A 15,619-nucleotide genomic window follows, 5' to 3' on the forward strand; every position below is an offset into this window, starting at 1 on the left:
TATATCAGGAAATAATGGGGCTTTCAAGAAAGGCTATGCAATAATCATGGATGACTTTAAACTTCACATTGATTGGATAATCATGTTGGGTCATTGAATATATTAAAGACTGAGTTAAACAGATTTTTGATTGACCAGGGAGCCAACGATTATGATGGTGGGATGGACGAGAAAGTGGAGTTCAATCCACAATCAGATCAGCTGTGATCTTATTGAATGGCAGTGCAGGCTCCGGGTCTGAAAGGCCCACTCTTGTGCTCCCATGTTCTGGAATTTTGAAATAAAAGCAAAACACAGTGGAAATATTGGAGAGAGAAACAGAGTCAACATTATGGGTCGATCCCCTTTCACTGTCGGTGGGGAAAGTTTGAAATGTAATAGGTTCAGAATAAGTTAAAGGGGGAAGGCAGAAAAAGAAAAAAAAGGGCAGGTTTCTGATAGGGCGGAAGACAGGAGAAATTAAATGGCAAAAGAGTTGGTGGTGCAAGGCCAAATGGAGAGATAATGGGATAAGTAAAGGAACAAGAGATGTGTCCACAGGAGGTGTGAATGGCAGAATGATGAGTAGCCAGCATCTGAAAGCAGAAAGAAGAGAAAAACTAGAGCAAAGGGTTGATGAAATGTCTAACTCAACCACTAGAGGGAGCTAGATGTACAAATATATAAAACATTGATGCTAAGCCTTTATGGGGGAGAGGTTGAGGAGGAGGCTAGAGAACAGACTGAAGGAAAGATAGTGTGAGTGAGAGCAGATCATAGTTAATGTTACAGTGTAGAGATTAGTAGTAGATGAGTGTAGGTTATGTGTTATTTATCAACTGTGTATTATCTAGGAGTAAGTGTCGAATCCAAATTAGTAGTGTCAATAAATTTATAGCTTTGTTCAATTCAAAGCTATTTTGTGGTCTTTGTGAACACTACGCCAACCATCCTGAAATTAGCAAGACACAGAACCAAACAGAGTTTACAATCTGAAACTGTTGAACTCAGTGTTGAGTTGAGAAAGCTTCATTGGAAGACCATAGGAGGCTGTGGACAGAGAGCTGAATGGGAGAGCAAGGTGCTGAATTAAAATGACAGGCATCCAGAAACCCAACTGCTTGCCGACTGAATGGAGGTGCTCCACAAAGCAGTCGCCCAATCTGTGTTTGGACTGCCCCATTGTTTCTTTGCTTGTCCCATTACCAGTTCTTTACATGGCTTTGTGCCGTGAAACCTTTTGCCATTTAATCTCCCCCTCCCTCCCTCCACCTATCAAAGGATTTTCATTTTCTTCTTTCTCCACCTTTCCCCTGCTTTTCACTTGCTTAAATTAAGGCCATCGCCCAAGAGTGCCAGTCCAATCAGAGGGTTGATTGCTGAGGCTGTAGCTCCAGGGAAAGTGCACCTCAATGGTCGGACCCTCTAGAAGAGGGTATAATGGAGGGAAGCCAGAGTCGGGCAAGGGGGTGGAGGGATAGGTAGGGGATGGGGAGCTCTATACAACCCAGGTGCCATTACCACGGGCGATCCCTCCATGGGCCAAGGTGTGCCCATAAAAATGGGCCCAACCAACCCCCCTCCTCCATCAGAGCCAGCTGTCACCCATATCAAGTGGGGTGGGGGTGGTGTCCCTCGATTTGCAATCATCTGTGCATGATTGAGGCATAGACATGGGGCAAGGTGGTGGTCACTTCCATGCCCTTGCTGCCGACCCCAGTGACCTTCCTCTGTCCATGACGCCCACCCCAATAACCCCCACCCACCCCTGTCAACAACATCACTCTGTGATTCTGGGACTCTGGGGGGTGTGGTTCTGGCAGCATCCATGCCCTCTTCCTTAGCACTTCCTAGTGCAAAGAGCTGCAAGTTTCTGATTGGGTTGACAGCTCTGGGGAGGTTGAACATCGTGTCCCAGAGTCTTCAGTTGGGAGGAAGGCCCACTGCTGTCCTCTTAACTGCCTGATCGGGTAGAGGATACATGGGTCTTCCTCTTCAGAGTCAGCAGCGGTATCTCATCACTTCTTCAGGCAGTGAGCAAGACACCTAGCAAAAATGGAAGATTCCGCCCATTGATGTTGCCAACGTTGCACAATCCATTGTTACAATCCATCCAGCTTGCCATCTACCATTCAAGTAGTTCCAAGATATAATGATAGTGGAGTCATTGACTAGTGGCAGCTGTCAGTTAGTCTGCAGCAAATCCATTGGTAGAAGTCAGTTCTAACCGCCTCCAGAATTAAGGCTGATGCAGGAGAAAAGACAATCGGGTTAAAAAATGCTTCAATTCTAATTGAAACCAGGCTCCAAAAAATTAAAATCTTCCGCATTTTAAATGATCAGTCACAAACTCTACCAAAACCAATGGAGGAATTGTTCCTTCTGCAGCCATTAAGTCAAAGTGGGAAGTGGAATGTTTAACAGCAACTTGACCCTTGGCAATCAGTCAAATAAAATTTCCCAGTGGCAGAAATGAACCGTGTGGTGTGCAACACTCCACCAATGAATAAGCCGCTGAGTGGGAAACACGGACTTCTCACTACGAAAGGAGGAGGGAGGATTTACATAGCACCTGTGATGTTCTTTGTGATTCGTGTTCTCCAGATGGATGTCGCCGTGTTCACAAAGACCACAGAAGTTAAGTTCATTAACCAAGCTAACATTTATTTACACTACTTATTAAAGCTCGACCACTTATTCCTACAGTAAACAATAATCTAGTATTCTACAATCTGCACTCAACTAAGACTAGTCTCTACACTCTATAACTGTACTCTGATCTCTCTCACTGCTTCTATGCTCTCCTCTCCAGCCTTCTCCCAGAAGTCTGTGAGTCAGTGTTTTATATAGTTCTGCATCTAGCTCCATCTAGTGGTTAATTATGATATGACATTAACCCTTTTTATTCTGAACATTTCCCATAATGTCACAGCACCTTTCATTCTCAAGGAGTCTTAAAGCAGCTTACAATCAAAAAAGCACTTTTGAAGCATTCTCGCTGTTGTAACGCAGAAAACGCATCAACCAACTTGCGCACAGCAAGCTCCCACAGACAGCAGTGGAATAACTAAGTTGATTGTTTGCTCTAGGTGTTGGCCGAGTGGTGAATTCTACAAGAATTTGAAGCAGTTCTTGATTCAATCAGCCTACAACATCATGGCAATACTGGAAACCTCTCGCACCATGAAGGGCGCAGAGGCATAGAGAGAACACCTGACCCACATTAACAGACAGAGGCTGCGTGTGGCCTCCTCTCTTCAGCCAATGGGAAGAATCTGACCACTTGTTCAGCTGATGGCCACAGCGGTCAACTTGTTCCCCGAGCTGCACTCCTGGGCAGCCAACAATAACTTGCATCTATACATGATGTGGAGATGCTGCTGTTGGACTGGGGTGAGCACAGTAAGAAGTCTTACAACACCAGCTTAAAGTCCAACAGGTTTGTTTCAAATCGCTAGGTTTCGGAGCTCTGCTCCTTCCTCGGTGAAATTTGCATTTATACAGCACCTTTTAATGCAACAAAATGTCCCAAATCATTTGACAGGGACAATTATCAAATAACCATTTGACACTGAGCCACATGTGGTATGAGAATAGGTGACCAAAAGCTTGCTTAGAGAAGTCGGGGTATTATCATAACTATTAGCATTACAAGGGTTAATGTAGTGTCGAGAGTAGCCACTAGAGGGAGCTACAGTTACAACTATATAAAGCAATGATGCTGGACATTAGGGGAGGAGTGTATGCAGGAGACAGCTAGTAAAGGTCAGAAGAGCAGTTAGTGTGAGAAGGTTAGATTATAGTTCATACCAATAGTGAGATTAGCAGTAGATGAGTGTAGTTTAGATGTTATTGAGCAATTGTGTATTCGTAAGGAGTACGTGTCGAATCTAAGTTGGTAGTGAAAATAAAATCATAGCTTTGTTTAAGTTAAAGCTATTTTGTTGTCTTTGTGAACACTATGCCAACCATCCTGAAATAAGCAACACAAAGAAGGCTCGAAGGGAGTGCCTTAGAGCAGAAGTGGCAGGGAGGGAGATAATCAGAGATGGAAAGGTTTAGGTGGGGAACTCCAGAGTTTGGGGCCCAGACATCTAAACGCATGGCTGCCAATGGTGGAGCGATGGATGTAGAAGAGCCAGAATTGGAGGAGCCAACCACATCCTTCCAGTATGTTCCGGAACTGAATCCTTTAATGTCAATTAGTGCAGGTTCTTTCATATCGGCAACATTCTCCTCATTTTTCCATACGTTCCAAATCTCCTCCAATCGTTTGGTTAATTCTCTCAGTGCTCTTCAGAGCATTCAGTGACGTCAAATTTTGCCAGTTTAGTTTAAATAGCAAGTCATTAAGAAGTAAAAATATCAGTTTCACGTCCATAATATCCATTGAATCAACAGGAGAAGTTGCGGTGAGCACTTTATATTGTGAATTGATTGTGGGACGGGACGGTAGCATCGTGGCTAGCACTGTTGCTTCACAGCGCCAGGGTCCCAGGTTCGATTCCCGGCTTGGGTCACTGTCTGTGCGGAGTCTGCACGTTCTCCCCGTGTCTGCATGGGTTTCCTCCGGGTGCTCCAGTTTCCTCCCACAGTCCAAAGATGTGCAGGTTAGGTAAATTGGCCATTCTAAATTGCCCTTAATGTCCAAAATGGTTAGGTGGGGTTACTGGGTTATGGGGATTGGGTCGAGGTGTGGTGGGGTGCTCTTTCCAAGGGCCTGTTCAGGCTCGATGGGTTGCATGGTCTCCTTCTGCACTGTAAATACAATATAAATGTATGTAAATCTGAATCTCTTAAGGGCAAATGTCTTTGTTCGACCCGGGTAATTGTCTCCTGTTTAAAATGTTACTTTGCGTCCTTCAAAATTTACTGCTAAAGTGGATTTAGTGCAATTATTCTGCAGAGCTAGGGCTGGTTCAACTGAGTTTACTGAATTTAATGTCAATAGACCCCACCTATTCAAGAGCCTAACAGCCCTGTCTCTCCTTAATCATGACACATCGCGGACAAAAATGTGCTATTTCTGATACACAGCTCTCCGCCAGAATTTGTACATTTAACTGCACGCACAGGAGGGAATTAGAAATGGCTTGATCATCTGGAAACAATTCCAGCAAGCGAACTGGCATTGTGAAATACTGTACGGGTGTTTATGTGCTTGTTTAAAGACTTCTGGCAGTGCGTGTGAAAGGGGGGGGCGAGGCAAAATGGTTCCAACCAAGCGCTGGAGGTGTGGCGGACGTTTTCAGCTTCATCGTCCACTATTCTTTCCTTGCTCTTGTTTGCAAGTTTGTCCAGGAAAGACTGTTCCACGGGAATCCATTCAAATCGGGAGTCCTTCTCCAATCTGGATCTAATCCAGTCCATCGTATTGGATCATGTTGTGGGTCGAAGGTAGATATGTCCCTTCATCGGCAAACGTCTGGGTGTCATGAGAGGACACAGCTTGCTGCATCATTCCTAGTTTCAAGATTGCGCTCTCAAATTGGCAATTCAAAACCTGTTAAAGTTAATGTGTGGCGAATCTCAGGCAATGAGTGCACAATTTAATTGGGGATTTGTTTTTTTTTAATTGCGCTCCCAACTAAGGAGAAGGCACAGAACATCAACGAATGCTAACTAGAAAACAAAATATTCACTAAAATCTTTAGGATCTGGCTGCTACAATGTTGGGAATCTTGCGCGGGAAATAGCTTCCTTCCAAAGTTCTTATTTTATTCCTTAAAAAGTGCCAGGCGTCTTTTGTTGTGATAGGTACCCCATTTTATTTGTTTTTGTTTTGCTTCATTATTTTGCCGTGCAGTAACATTTGGTTTTGACAGCTGACATGTGCATTCGACAGGTCTTCTCAACTATTGTCTCCCTCTCCCAGCTGTTTTACAGCTATGAATAGTCGTCCTTTTGTGCCTTGTCCTTAGAGAGAGATGTTTGTTTTGGAGCCTAGCCAAAAACTAATGGCACTGGTCTGTGCTGGCACGTGGTGGAGCGAGTGGGCTGGAGGGGAAGCTCTGTGAGGGCAGTTCATTGAATTGTATCAGAGGACATGCTGCATGGAGTATTTTGAACGTTAGTTTAGGTGACATCTGTAGACCGGAGTCTTGCTGTTCCATTGTAGTACAGGACTTGAATATCGCTGAAAAGGGAGACTTGTTGGCAAAGTCTCTCGTCTTGCCCGCATCAGGACAAATGCAAGAATGTCAAATTTCAAACAATCATGGCAACTTATACCGTATAATAATAATAATAAATTATTGTCACAAGTAGGCTTACAATAATTAACACGGCAATGAAGTCACTGTGAAAATCCCCTAGTGGTCACATTCCGGCGCCTGTTCGGGTACACAGAGGGAGAATTCAGAATGTCCAATTCACCTAACAGCATGTCTTTCGGGACTTTACAGCGAATGAAGTATTTTTGAAAAGCAGGCACTGATGTAATGTAGAAAAGGCGGCAGCCAATTTGCTCACCACAAGCTCCCACAAACAACAATGAGATAATGATTAGTTAATCTCTTTTCGTCATGTTGGTTGAGCGATGAAATTTGGCCAGGACTACACAAAGACACAAATCCATTGTCGTATCCACAAGGGACTTGTTCACATGTCTCCCTCCTCACCCCCAGATACCGACCGGAATTCTCCGGTCGTCGGGATTCACTTTTCCCGCCGGCAGCGCACCCCGGCCTGCGGGTTTCCGGCGGTGTGGTGTTCCTTCAATGGGAAATCCCATCGGAAAGCGACGGGAGTGGAGAATCCCGCCACCAGCGAACGGCGCGCCGCCGGGAAACCCACGCTGGCAGGCCCCGATTTTCCCTCCCACCGTTTCTATTTCAAATACTGCCGGTGGAGCTTTTGTGGTCGCCTGAGAAGGCAGGCGGAGCCTCAGTTTGACCCTTGCACTGGGCACGCCAGCCTTGGTGTAGGATGTAAAAAAAAATCTATAGAAAAATACACAATAACCCAACTGCCAATCCGCAAAACGTGAAAACACAGGAGAATTTAAAAACATTAAAATGTAATAAAGGTGCCAGGTGGCATTTTCCCCGTGTTGGGGATCGGGCCTGGGGTAATCTGTGCGGGTGGGGTGGGGGGTGGGGCCTGAGGACCACCCGATAGCTGAGTTTGGACTTTGCCGGGGGGGGGGGGAGAGGGGTCCGGAGGTCATGTCGGGGGTCGGGAGGTCGGGACGCCATTTAGAAATGGTGTCCCATGGGCATCACGGTGGCGCAGTGGTGAGCACTGCTGCCTCATGGCGTCGAGGACATGGCTTTGATCCCAGCCCCGGGTCACTGTTCGTTCAGAGTTTGCACATTCTCCCCGAACCTGCGTGGGTCTCACCCCCACAACCCAGAGATGTGCAGGGTAGGAGGATTGGCCACGCTAAATTGCCCCTTAATTGGAAAAAAAAGAATTGGGTACTCTAAATTTATTTTTAAAAAAAATTTTTTAATGACGTCCCGATCTCATCCTGCACTGAGGAGTTCCGGCATGCGGAGCTCCCCAAGGAAGGAAACAGGACTAAGTGGGCCCTCGGCCGTGCGTTCCCCACTGAGCCCCCCAATCTACCTGAATTTAAAAAAATAAATTTAGAGTACCCAATTCATTTTTCCAATTAAGGGGCAATTTAGCGTGGCCAATCCACCTAGGCTGCACATCTTTGGGTTGTGGGGGTGGAACCCACGCAGACATGGGGAGAATGTGCAAACTCCACACGGACAGTGACCCAGAGCCGGGATCGAAACTGGGACCTCGGCGCCATGAGGCAGCAGTTCTAACCACTGCTCCACCGTGCTGCCCTCGTGCTGCCCTCCAACCTACCTGAATGGCCATTCGAGAGCGTGGTGTTTCTCTGGGCTCTGAGCGCCGGGAAACACCTGGTTAATTGCGCGCGTTATGGGACTCTGTTCCCATTCGGGTAGATCGCGCCCCATAGAGCTTTAGCCCCATTATTGTAAGGATAGCAGATTTCCTTTTGCTGAAGGGACTTTAGCAAACCAGTGAGGGGGTGAAATCTCTGCTGGCGGGATTCTGCATTCCACCGGCAGCGCACCCACCATCCCGCAAGTTTCCCGGCGGCGTGGGGTGTCCACAGTGGGAAATCCCATTTGCCGGTGGCGGGTACAGAGAATCCCGTTGCTGGCGATGGCGTGCCCCCAAGGAACACGTGTCTGGGGAGATGGAGAATTCACCCCTCGGTTTTATATGGTTGGCATTACTGAGACTATCTTTATTCAATTTATTAATTGAACTCAAATTCCACCAGCTGCTATGGTGGGATTTGAACCCATGTCGCCAGAGCATTGGCCTGGGCCTCTAGATGACAAGCACAATGACATTACCACCATCTTTCCCCAGTTTGTTTTAGCTGCAATGAAATTTTGGTCTGCATGGGGCTTCCAGATGAATGAACTGATCTGGCCTTCCTCATTCATATCTACCTTATGAGCACAAAAATGGAATATTGATCTATTAGTAACCACGTCCCTACCCCAAGCTCCATAGAATCACTTTGGCTATCCAAAGAGACTAAGGAGAGCATGTACATGTGTCATGAAAATGGCACAAACTGGCACAGACAAAACTCAAAAAGGCAAATGGAATTTCATCCTTTATTCCCAGAGGACCAGAATACCAGAATACATGGAGGTAGAAGTCACGCTGCAGCTGGACAAAGCTCCAGTTAGACCACACTTGAAGTCACTGTCAGCAGCTCTGGGAAGCACACCTTAGGTAGGGTACATTGGCCTTGGAGGGAGTGCTGCACAAATTTACCAGATGATACTCAAACTCCAAAGAGGAGTGATTACACAAACTAGGATTAAAAGTTAAAAGTCCAAGGGGTGATTTGATCACATTTTTCAAACTATTAAGGGGACTGTCATTCACCTTGGGGCAACACGGACTGCAGTTGTACTGGAAAGTAGACTCCAAACGTTGAAGTTCGTTCAATACGTTTTATTGAACCTGCTAAGCAGTGCACACAGTTCGCTGTGGGTTTGACACTCTACTAACCTAAGCATGCTCACTATAACTAACTAGACCAGACTAGCTCTGAGCCACGTGTAGAAGGTGCTAACTGATATATACACCCTGACTGTCACTACAGTTGTCACCAGTGGAAAGAGGCAGAGTGCTGATGCCTCGTGTGTTTTATAGTGGGGAAACCCTCTTCTAGTGTTCTGCCTGGTGATTAGTTGTGTTCTGTCCTGTGTGTTGATTGGCTGTACTGAGTGTCTGTCACTGCCTGTCTGTATCTCATTATGTGCATGAGTGCATATTATGACAGGGACCAAATAGAATAGACAGAAATAAACTCTTTCTGCTGTTTGAGGAGTCCGGGGCTTGGGACCCTTCAGACCCTCCAGGAATGAATTTAGAAAACATTCCTACACCCAGAAGCGTGGTCGAAACTTGGAACTCTTCTTTGCATTTGACAATTGATGGTAGGTCAAATGTTAATTTTAAATCTGAGCTTGATAGTTTTTTGTTGTTGGAAGGCATTAAGGAATACGGAGTAAATGGGAGATATGTGGGGTTGGATGGCAGACCAGCTACAATCTCAGTGAATGGGGGAACAGGTTTGAGTGGTTAAATGGTCTACTCTGCTTCTTATCTTCCTATGCCCATTGACAAACAAAAGAAACAAATGAAGAGGTTTTGTTCACAATTCCCTAAGAGCTGAGAGTCTAGCTATCAAAGGTCAACCCTGGGATAGCTGGCTGAGAGGGCACAGGACGCGTGATCATCCAACCACCCCACTGATCATGAGCCTTGTCCACCAGTCAGGACAGATGTGGGCATTGTTCAAGTGTTCTACCTTTTTCTTAATTACCTGACTGCTAGGGGAGCCTACCCAATTTTTTTCTCCATGGCAACGCCTCAGCTGATCAGAGTTGACTTGCCAACCAATCAGCACCTTTATCTCCGATGGGTTTCCTCCGGGTGCTCCGGTTTCCTCCCACAAGTCCCGAAAGGAAACCGGAGCACCCGGAGGAAACCCATCGGAGATGAAGGTGCTGATTGGTCCAGCTGCAGCGTGACTTCTACCTCCATGTATTCTGGTATTCTGGGAATAAAGGATGAAATTCCATTTGCCTTTTTGAGTTTTTTCTGTGCCAGTTTGTGCCATTTTCATGACACATGTACATGCTCTCCTTAGTCTCTTTGGATAGCCAAAGTGATTCTATGGAGTTTGGGGTAGGGACGTGGTTACTAATAGATCAATATTCCATTTTTGTGCTCATAAGGTAGATATGAATGAGGAAGGCCAGATCAGTTCATTCATCTGGAAGCCCCATGCAGACCAAAATTTCATTGCAGCTAAAACAAACTGGGGAAAGATGGTGGTAATGTCATTGTGCTTGTCATCTAGAGGCCCAGGCCAATGCTCTGGCGACATGGGTTCAAATCCCACCATAGCAGCTGGTGGAATTTGTGTTCAATTAATAAATTGAATAAAGATAGTCTCAGTAATGCCAACCATATAAAACCGAGGGGTGAATTCTCCATCTCCCCATACACGTGTTCCTCGGGGGCACGCCATCGCCAGCAACGGGATTCTCTGTACCCGCCACCGGCAAATGGGATTTCCCACTGTGGCCACCCCACGCCGCCGGGAAACTTGCGGGATGGTGGGTGCGCTGCCGGTGGAATGCAGAATCCCGCCAGCAGAGATCCACCCCCTCACTGGTTTGCTAAAGTCCCTTCAGCAAAAGGAAACCTGCTATCCTTACAATAATGGGGCTAAAACTCTAATGGGCGCGATCTACCCAAATGGGAACAGAGTCCCATAACGCGCGCAATTAACCAGGTGTTTCCCGGTGTTCGGAGCCCAGAGAAACACCACGCTCTCGAATGGCCATTCAGGTCGGTTGGAGGGCAGCAGGAGGGCAGCACGGTGGAGCAGTGGATAGCACTGCTGCCTCATGGCGCCGAGGTCCCAGGTTCGATCCTGGCTCTGGGTCACTGTCCATGTGGAGTTTGCACATTCTCCCCGTGTTTGCGTGGGCTTCACCCCCACAACCCAAAGATGTGCAGGGTAGGTGGGTTGGCCACGCTAAATTGCCCCTAAATTGGAAAAATGAATTGGGTACTCTAAATTTATTTTTAAAAATTCAGGTAGATTTCTGCCTGTTTCCTGCCTTGGGGAGCTCTGCATGCCGGAACTCCTCAGTGCAGGATGAGATCGGGACGTCATTTAAAAATTTTAAAAAAAAATAAATTTAGAGTACCCAATTCCTTTTTTTCCAATTAAGGGGCAATTTAGCGTGGCCAATCCACCTACCCTGCACATCTCTGGGTTGTGGGGGTGTGACCCACGCAGGTTCGGGGAGAATGTGCAAACTCTGCACGAACAGTGACCCGGGGCTGGGATCAAAGCCATGTCCTCGACGCCATGAGGCAGCAGTGCTAACCACTGCGCCACCGTGATGCCCACGGGACACCATTTCTAAATGGCGTCCCGATCTCCCGACCCCCGACATGACCTCCGGAATCCCCCCCCCCCCAAAGTCCAAACTCAGCTATCGGTAGGTCCTCAGGCCCGCCCCCCCTTCCCCCCTCACCCCCCACCCGCACAGGGTACCCCAGGCCCGATCCCCAACACGGGGAAAATGCCACCTGGCACCTTTATTACATTTTAATGTTTTTAAATTCTCCTGTGTTTTCACGTTTTGCGGATTGGCAGTTGGGTTATTGTGTATTTTTCTATAGATTTTTTTTTACATCCTACACCAAGGGTGGCGTGCCCAGTGCAAGGGTCAAACTGAGGCTCCGCCTGCCTTCTCAGGCGACCACAAAAGCTCCACCGGCAGTATTTGAAATAGAAACGGTGGGAGGGAAAATCGGGGCCTGCCAGCGTGGGTTTCCCGGCGGCGCGCCGTTCGCTGGTGGCGGGATTCTCCACTCCCGTCGCTTTCCGATGGGATTTCCCATTGAAGGAACTCCACACCGCCGGAAACCCGCAGGCCGGGGTGCGCTGCCGGCGGGAAAAGTGAATCCCGACGACCGGAGAATTCCGGTCGGTATCTGGGGGTGAGGAGGGAGACATGTGAACAAGTCCCTTATGGATACGACAATGGATTTGTGTCTTTGTGTAGTCCTGGCCAAATTTCATCGCTCAACCAACATGACGAAAAGAGATTAACTAATCATTATCTCATTGTTGTTTGTGGGAGCTTGTGGTGAGCAAATTGGCTGCCGCCTTTTCTACATTACATCAGTGCCTGCTTTTCAAAAATACTTCATTCGCTGTAAAGTCCTTTGGGATGTCCCGAGGTTGTGTTCGTTTTGTTGCACTTTTTCCACCCACCTTTTCTGACTAGCTCATTGCTTCACCTGGGTTCTAATATCAGCCCGGTGGTGGTGAAGTTATTCTCACTCTTACTGGGAACTTGGTGTGAAGGGTTTGGGTTCGAGGCGAGGCTGGCTGAGCTAGTTCCAGGTGGATGGATCAATGTATTACGTGATGGGCTTGAGACTCTGCCCCTGTCCACGGAGCTAACCTGCTGCTCACAGTGTAGACCTTAAACACCCAATTACTGGCTGACCCAGCCCATCGTTAAATGTTGAACTCATCCCGGTGGTGATAACATTAAGGGAGATGGAGCAAATGAGTGCATATGTGACTTGTGTACCTTTAACAGTGATTCAGCAATACAATACTTGGGCGGGATTTTCTGGTCCTCCAGCCGCCTGTTTCTTGGCGAAGCGCCATTCGCTTGCGGCGGGATTTTCTGCTCCCGCTGCTTGTCAATGGGATTTTCCATTGAAGCCACAGCACACCACCGGGAAACCCACAGGTGCGGGTGTGGTGCCAGTGGGAAAAGAGAGTCGTTCTTTTTTTTTAACGCAATTTAAATTATGAAAATGCGCTACCAGGAGGGGCCATTCGGCCCATCGAGCCTCTTTTTGGGGGCTGTTTTGAAGAACCATCGAATTAATTCCACTTCTCTGGTCTTTTCCCCTAGCCCTGTAAATGTTTCCTCCTCAAATCCCCTTCCGAAAGTTATCATTAAATCTGCTTTTACCAGACCATGGCCGGGATTTTAAACGCCTCCCCCCCCACAGCCCCCCCTCCCCCAACCTGTCGTGTTGGGTGTTCGATGCACAAATGATCCAACACGGCTGTAGATGGTACAACTCCGTTTTATTGTCTTCAACAACGACAACTACTAACTGCTGGCTTAGGTCCGTGCTTCACCAGCTAACCTATGGACCCAGCCCTATCACTATCTTAGTGAGGCACTCAGCACATGGTCTATGTCTGAGTGGCACGCTGTGAGCTCTGTGCTCTGAGCTATCTCCTGGTAGAATGAGCAGGAACTGTGGTGTTCCCTGTTTTATAGTGCGTGTGCTCTCACTGGTGATTGGCTGCGATGTTGTGTGTGTGCTGGTTGGTCCAACTGCCTGTCCATCAGTGTGTGTGTGTGATTGCACCATGATATGCTGATGTGGATATCATGACACAACCCGCCTCCCCCCCCCCCCCCCCCCCCCCCCCACCCACCCGCCGAGTGTTTTCCGGCTGCGAAGGTAGCTTACCATTGGCCGCTGGCAGGATTTTGAGGTCCTGCCGAAGTTAATGGTGATTTGCGTTGCCATGCACTGCCGGGAAGGCCTGTAAAACTCTGGCCCGTAACAACTCACTGCATTTTGTCAAAATAATATTCTCCTACCTCTTATTTGACCTTTCTGCCAATCATCTTAAATTTGTGTCAACTAGCATCCAGTGGAAAATGATCTAAATCCCTCTTATAAGTACTGCTGTCTCCACTGTGGCCGCAAAATGTCACGCAGGTTTGGCATTGTCAACCTGTGATAGTAAGGATCCCAATGTTACTTAAATCAGGCGAAGTGCATTAAAATAAAATCTACTTTTTGCGTGTAGTTGACCAGCTCTATGATGCCAAAAAGCTTTTGCACATTTTCCCCATAAATCTTGATGCATTGAGTAGTTCTGGAATGTGAACACAAAATCTTGAGTTATATCCAAAGCCAGGAAATTCTTCAATTAGTGAGGTCCGTCTTTCCCATGACTCATGGACCCCCACCCTGTGAATGCAAGCCGTTCTTTCCTTTTAGAATTGTCTGCAAGTTTGGGCAACTTAGTTTTAGAACACACTGATCAGGGCCAAAAGATTATCTGATCGGAGGGACTATTTAATGATGGAAAGAGTGTGTGCCATTGTAACAGGCAATTGAACAAATTAGTCACAAAGCAAAACTTAGTCACTTGAGCATTACTTCTTTATGTTAATATTGAGTAACATTTGACCAGGCCAAATATTCAATTAGAAGTTTTCCAGCTCGCAGCAAATGAATACAATGAAAGCAGTGAGAGTTCCTCTGGTTTCCATTAAATATTAAATATCGGTAAAGCACAGAATTATGAAAACATGGACCAGCTACAGAAAAAAGGAAAAGAGGATTGGGACAACGATATTCCCCAGGCTCCAAAGCAAGGGGGTGGTATTTTGCAGCCTCCACACAGCACGTTTTCTGGTGGCGGAGGTAGCTCGCCCTTGCTCCATCGGCCGAGTCCTGTCGCCGATGAATACGCCATTTTGTGTGGCCCGCCCATCCCGCCTGGGGGGGAGGGGGGGTGCGTCGCCTTTGGCGGGACTGGAAGGTCCCGCCAGCGAGAAGTGCCAGAAAATGCTGCCCAAGTTTTGCGGGACAATGTGAACATGTCTTTTGGCAAACAAAACAGCCCTACAAATCAGCTGACGTGCAAAAGGGGGAGGTCTTTGTTCAAGGTGCTTCACCCGAAATCATTAACATTGGCTCCCTTATTATCTCCGTTCTCTCTAGTGGAAGGACCGCGGGACAGCGGTCACCAGTGTAAACTGGTTGATTGACCGACCTGAAGAAGCGATTGGGACATGAAGGAAATCTTTTTCACCCAGCGAGTGGTTAGGATCTGGAGCGCACTGCCCGAGGGCGTGATGGAGGAAAGTTCAATCGAAGCTTCCAAAAGATAATTATCTGAAGAGAAAAGCCTGTGGGTGGGGGAGTGGGACCAGGTGAGTTGCTCTGGCAGAGAGCCAGCATGGCTGAATGGCCTCCTTCTGTGCTGCAATGATTCTATGATTCGGTGTTTTGAGAAGTTGACAATCCCAAAGGGATTTGAAGGAGAACCGGAATGTGGCGACTAGGGGCTTTTCACAGTAACGTCATACTTGTGACCATAAAAGATTATTATTCTTATTAGAACCTTGACCAAGTTTGTGAACAGCAACTCATTCCTGAATTGTAGATTTCTGAATCACCTCCAGCTGTTTGCTTTTTATCTTTTAATTTTATTGTTACTTGGCACCATGCTAAGTGGGTTAAAGATGGCACAACATAGGTCAAAGGGCAACAGCGAGCAGGAAGGGCTGTGACTGGTCATGTGACTGATATGTCTGCAGGGCGAGTATACATTTGGTTGCAGCTGAGAGGAAAATTAAATATTGCCTGAAGTGCCTTCCTTTAAGTATAACAATCATCCTGTGAAATGTCCTGTGGTAAACATGACTAGAAATCTATTGCATCTATTACAGCAAGGCCCGTGTATTACAGGTACTATGGTAAATCCCTGCCTGCTGGCTCCTCCCAGCAGGGGGAGTATAAAAGTGTATGCTCTCCTACGCTGCTC

Source organism: Scyliorhinus torazame, chromosome 11 (genome assembly GCF_047496885.1).
Source record: "Scyliorhinus torazame isolate Kashiwa2021f chromosome 11, sScyTor2.1, whole genome shotgun sequence".
Lineage (NCBI taxonomy): Eukaryota > Metazoa > Chordata > Chondrichthyes > Carcharhiniformes > Scyliorhinidae > Scyliorhinus > Scyliorhinus torazame.